The sequence below is a fragment of the Gossypium hirsutum genome, chromosome D06 (assembly GCF_007990345.1).
Source record: "Gossypium hirsutum isolate 1008001.06 chromosome D06, Gossypium_hirsutum_v2.1, whole genome shotgun sequence".
Taxonomy (NCBI): domain Eukaryota; kingdom Viridiplantae; phylum Streptophyta; class Magnoliopsida; order Malvales; family Malvaceae; genus Gossypium; species Gossypium hirsutum.
The window spans coordinates 11780601-11786445 of record NC_053442.1 but is presented as its reverse complement, the minus strand read 5'-3'; the positions used below and the strand labels follow the sequence as shown (position 1 = coordinate 11786445).

The 5845-nt window shown below is 34.0% G+C and overlaps 1 pseudogene; it reads left to right on the top strand.

Moving 5' to 3' along the window:
- The first annotated feature begins 1283 nt into the window (after positions 1–1283).
- LOC107901180 (pentatricopeptide repeat-containing protein At2g22070-like) lies at positions 1284–4309 on the top strand (annotated as a pseudogene).
- Positions 4310–5845: the final 1536 nt, after the last annotated feature.

Here is a 5845-nt window from a genome sequence, read left to right as displayed (position 1 = left end):
TTTTTAGTTTTTCTTTAGTCATGTTGTGGCGCGTATATATATAAATGGTTTACCAAGGAAGGGGTATTGCCAGATCTATTGAAAATCATTCTCAGAGAACCTCGTAGAAGAGTATTCACAAATTTAGATTCTAAATTTTGACTGGTGTTTATCGTCAGATTAATTTAATGATGATGAGTTAAAGATGCAAAAATATTGCTAAATTACTTCTAAATAGTTACTTTCAATTTATTTTTCTCCTCTATTTGAACTTTTTTCTATAGACTACGACAATAGTAAAGTTTTTCCTTGGTTTTATAAAATCTTATTTCCAAAAGTAAGATTATTTATCCAAATAATCATATAAAAGATCAATTCAACCCTTCACCTCTCTTGTAGTTTTCTCTTTCCTTTTTTATTGCTACCTTTTAAAAAAAAAATTGTTAGGACTATCTTTTACATTTTCTTATTGATATTGCAATATTCATTACCATCTCCGTTGGACTTAAAAGAGGTGGCCCTTTTGATTATCCTTGCAATCATCAAATATTCTCCCCTTCTTTGTTCTCATAGTAACAGTTAATGGGAATTATTTCATTTTCTGAATTTTGAAAAATAACTACATCAACTACAAACCATAAATCGAAATATAGCATTTTAACATGTTTTTATGCACCCAAATTATTAAAATTCATTAAACTTCGGTCATTAATCAAAACAATACAAACTAAAAACATATGAGTTTACTTGCAGAGACAAGTGTCGATACAATATTGATTGATGGCTTGAACTCTAAAACTTTATACATATATATGTTGAGTGTTTTTGTGTCTTCCTTTCAAGGAGGTTAATTTCCTTATTTATATGATACGATTCTTGGATGTGACGTCTTAAGTAGATCCTCATACATGCTACACGAACCCTATTCTAAAATTAACACGTGTTCTCTAAGGGTGAGTTTGCTTGCATGATAATGCGAAGTCACAATGTGAGAACTCGTGATGCGAACTATGGAGGCGATCACTACTAAAATAGAGAGCATCGAGTCAGTCCCAATCAAATAAATGGGTAGCGGGTCGATAATGACGATGATATTAAATCAAAATTATGGAAAATTATTTGTATGAGTTTTTGGAGAAGGAAATCAAAGGGAAATAATGCATGTAGTTTTGTCAACCTACCAATTTGGGCTTCCAAAGTTATTTCAACACCATAAGTTTTGAGGGCAAGTACTCTCCATATTGAGATCATTATTATCTATATTAGAAAATTCTTTCATGCTATTTACGAATATTAAATTAGGCTTAAAGATATTATCTATATTTGGATTATACCTGGAATTTAAAAAATCATGTTTTCTACACTAATACAACTACAACCCAAATTTAAAATTAAAATTATATATCTAAATAAACACCCTGAGCTTCGTAAATTCTCATTTAAAATTACGCAGTTTTCCCGCCCTCATTAATTGAAAACCTGTTACCCCGTAATTATAAAAATGAAAGTCAGGCAAAAGCTTCGCCAAGCAATTGATTCGTTATACGCCGGTGGCCAAGCGACGGCTGAAGCCTACACGCCGCTCGTGCTCAAATGCGTTCGAGTCAACGATGTTGGTCAAGCCAAGAGATTGCAATCTCACATGGATCTTCACTGTTTTACACCCAATGATACGTTTCTACATAACCGTCTTCTCCACATGTATGCCAGATTAGGGAAAATTTCAGATGCCCGAAACCTGTTCGATAAAATGCCCCAAAGAGATATTATCTCCTGGAACACAATTCTTTCTGTATATGCCAAATCAGGGTCTGTTGAGAATTTGAGAGCACTGTTCTATAAAATGCCTTTTCGTGATTCTGTTTCTTATAATACTGTGATTGCGGGCCTGGCTGGAAGCGGGTTTTCCAGTCAGGCGCTTGAGGTTTTTTTGAGGATGAACAGAGAGGGATTTGAGCCAACAGAATATACTCATGTGAGTTTGTTGAATGCGTGTTCAAGGTTATTGGATTTAAGGAAAGGGAAACAGATTGATGGTAGAATATGCGTTGGTGTTTTGGGGAGGAATGTTTTTGTTTGGAATGCTTTGACTGATATGTATGCTAAGTGTGGCGAGATTGATAAAGCACGGTGGCTGTTTGATAGAACAGATAATAAAAATGTAGTTTCATGGAATTCATTGATTGCTGGTTATTTGAAAAACGGCCAACCTAAGAAATGTATTGATTTGTTTCAGGAGATGCAACTAGGTGGTTTCAAACCTGATGATGTCACAGTCTCGAATGTTCTCGGTGCTTATTTTCAAAGCGGATTGGTAGATGAAGCAATTGAGGTTTAACTTGATTAAGAACAAGGATAAAGTATCTTGGACAACAATGATTGTTGGTTATGTTCAGAATGGAAAGGAAGAAGATGCTCTGAATTTATTTGCCAAGATGTTAGCAGAAGGTGTCAAGCCAGACAGTTTTACGATCTCTAGTGTGATTAGTTCCTGTGCAAAATTAGCCTATTTGTGTAATGGTCAGGTTGTCCATGGGAAAGCCATTCTTTTGGGAGTTGATAATGATTTGCTTGTGTCTAGTGCTCTTGTTGATATGTATTGCAAATGTGGAATCACTAAGGAAGCCTGGATTGTTTTCGATATGATGCCATCCAGAAATGTAGTTTCTTGGAATGCCATGATTAGGGGTTATGCACAGAATGGACAGGATTTGGAAGCATTGGTCCTTTATGAAAAATTGTTGCAACAAAAGTTGAAACCTGATAGTATTACGTTTGTAGCTGTTCTATCTGCTTGTAACCATGCAGGTTTAATTGAAGAAGGACGCATATATTTTGATTCTATCAGTAAACGGTATGCATTAGTACCCACTTTGGATCACTATGCATGCATGATCAATCTCCTTGGCCGTTCAGGTTGCATGACTGAAGCAATAGATCTAGTTAACAATATGCCCCATGAGCCAAATTCCTTAATCTGGTCAACCCTTCTCTCTGTCTGTGCAATAAAGGGTGACATTGAAAATGGGGAGATGGCTGCTAAGCATCTTTTTGAATTGGAACCCCTTAATGCAGGACCTTATATCATGCTTTCTAACATGTATGCCACCTGTGGAAGATGGGAAGATGTGGCATCTGTGAGATCTCTCATGAAAAGTAAGAATGTCAAGATGTTCGCTGCTTACAGTTGGATTGAGATTGATAATGAAGTTCACAAGTTTGTAGCAGAAGATGCAACTCATCCCCAAACAGAAATCATATACGAAGAACTTGGCAGACTGATTAAGAAATTGCAGGAAGCTGGGTTTATGCCTGATACAAAGCTGGTTCTTCATAATGTGGAGGAGGAGGAAAAGTTTGCATCCATTTGTTACCATAGTGAGAAACTTGCTCTTGCATATGGATTGATTAAAAATCCCCATGCAACAACACCGATTAGGATTATGAAGAACATTCGTGTTTGTGGCGATTGCCATATGTTTATGAAGCTCGTGTCTAAAGTTATTGGGAGGCCAATCATCTTGAGAGATTCAAACAGATTCCATCATTTTGTTGGTGGGAGTTGCTCCTGCAAGGATTACTGGTAATAAGCAATCCAGGGAGATTAGTAAGTCACCTCAGCTTTGCAAGAAACGTCCCATAATTTTTCTGGGACTATTTTAATCAGAAGTACACTTGCCAGTATTGCTAATGACTGATTTCCATGTTAATGGTTAAACATTATTTCCAGGGAACAGAATAGACTCGTTGTCTTACTCCATTATATCTGGAAGATAGCAACAGCCAACATTGAGAACAAGAACAAAAATGATGGCTCTAAGTGCTCTTAATTACTCAAATGCCTTCTAGTCTTTTGCATTTTCAGGCAAGGTAGACTAGCAAGGGAACATGCTGAGGATTGAACAAAGGATGCAGAGATCTTTTGGTGTATGGAAAATTTTAACAGATTCTGATCAAGTTATGATGGGCCTCTAAAAGTATTTTGGGATGCATTTTAGACACATTCCACATGAAAGCATGGATTGGATTTGCCTGTTTTGGCAGCGCACTAGTGAACCAAGTCCCAACTACGAAGTCTCTGAAATCAGTTAACTTTAGGTACATTTTCGAGTATTTGAAATATTTTTTCGGGCCTCTGAAAACTCGCATTCGTAGGCAATGTGTAATTGCGCTACTAAAGTCTTGTATTCTTATTATCTTGACTGTTGAATAGCAATGGTTTTTCCAATTTGATGCCATACTGAGTAGAGCTGTTGTTTTGTTTAGTAAGTACTAACATAGCTTTGGGCTCTTGAATCACAATAAATGTAGTTTTCTTAACTTTTCTCTTTGGATTGCGACTCCAAAGATGCTTGGATTGGGTCAAGAATTCTCAAAATAATCAAATAACTCACTTAAATTACTTCACTTTCACGGGTCATTTTCTGATTATCACCGTCATCACCCCTCTTTTACCTGCTTAATTCCCACTTCCTGGGCAAAGCATAATTATAGCAATATCCGAAAATATTAGACCAAACATAACTCTCTACTAAAATTGGTCTATTTAACATAATGTTTTAAAAGATTGAAATTCTACTATTTGTCATTGTATTATGTGTAAGTTGTGGATTTCAAATCATCTACTAGATGTAATGAATCTGTTGACAGTCTTAGTGAGTTCCAAATCTCCCATATGTTCTTGATTTCTTCTATTATGTGTGATGGAAAATCATCCATCTCCATATCAGCTATCTTTTTTAATAGTTGCACAGATTCTTCATCTCTGTCATTCTGGATGTTTCCAGTTTCATATGCCAATATTCTTCTTCCATCCGTCCAGAGTCTATGAGTCCTTTACTGAAGTAAACATTGGGTTTTTGTCATTAAATCCATCACTGCTTGGATTTGATAATAACTGGGATTATTATATCACTTGTCAATGTTTTTTGTCAAGTGTCTTTTGTCTTTTTTGACTGTTAAAAGTTTGGGACTTCTAATCATTCTTTGAATAATCCAAATTTGATATGACTGATAAAATTTTTCTTTTTCAACAATACCAATAAGATTATTTATTTCAAGATAAAAATAATAGTAAAAGTCATCTTTATTTATTATGCTTAATGATATAAACTTAATAGATGCAGTATCAAATGGTTCAGGATCAAATCTAAATTTTATAGTAGGAAATTTTTCATCTAAATCATTTGTAAAAACATAAGCTTATAGAAAATATTCTGAAAAAACTTTTTGAAATTGAGCTTGCTGTTTGCAAATAGTTCTATTTATCTTTGTAAAAATTTCCACTAGTAGAATTTTTCTAGCTTTATTATATAAACAAAGCCTACACATTTTATTCATAATAGGACTATTTGTTCCTTTATTAATAAAATACTGAAATATATCAAAAAGATTATTTATCTCTCTAATATCTAAATATCCTATTTCAAGCTCTTCCCAATCTCTATATAAAATAGATTTTAGTAATAATTCATGAGCTTCATTTTTTTTAGTTGTTCTTTCAACTAAAAATTGTGAAAACTTAGTAAAAGCTCTTCTAAAATTAGCTCTTTGTTCAGAAATATGAGTTTTCCATATTTCATTAATAAAATTATATAATTCTAATGGTAAACCTGAATTATAAAATTATTTTATTTCCTGAATTTGTTGTTGTTTCAACAAATTTTCTGATAAACAAAACTTTTCTGCTCCCTTTATTATTTCAGCATAACTGGCTTGATATACTGAATTTCGATCTTGGGACCAAGGAAATTGACTTACCGTTCTTGGTGTAAAAGATAAATGAGTTCTAATTGGTTGTCTTACCATTGGATATGAAATATAATATCCTTGATTAGGATAAAAAGATGTTTGTGCAGGTAACGTC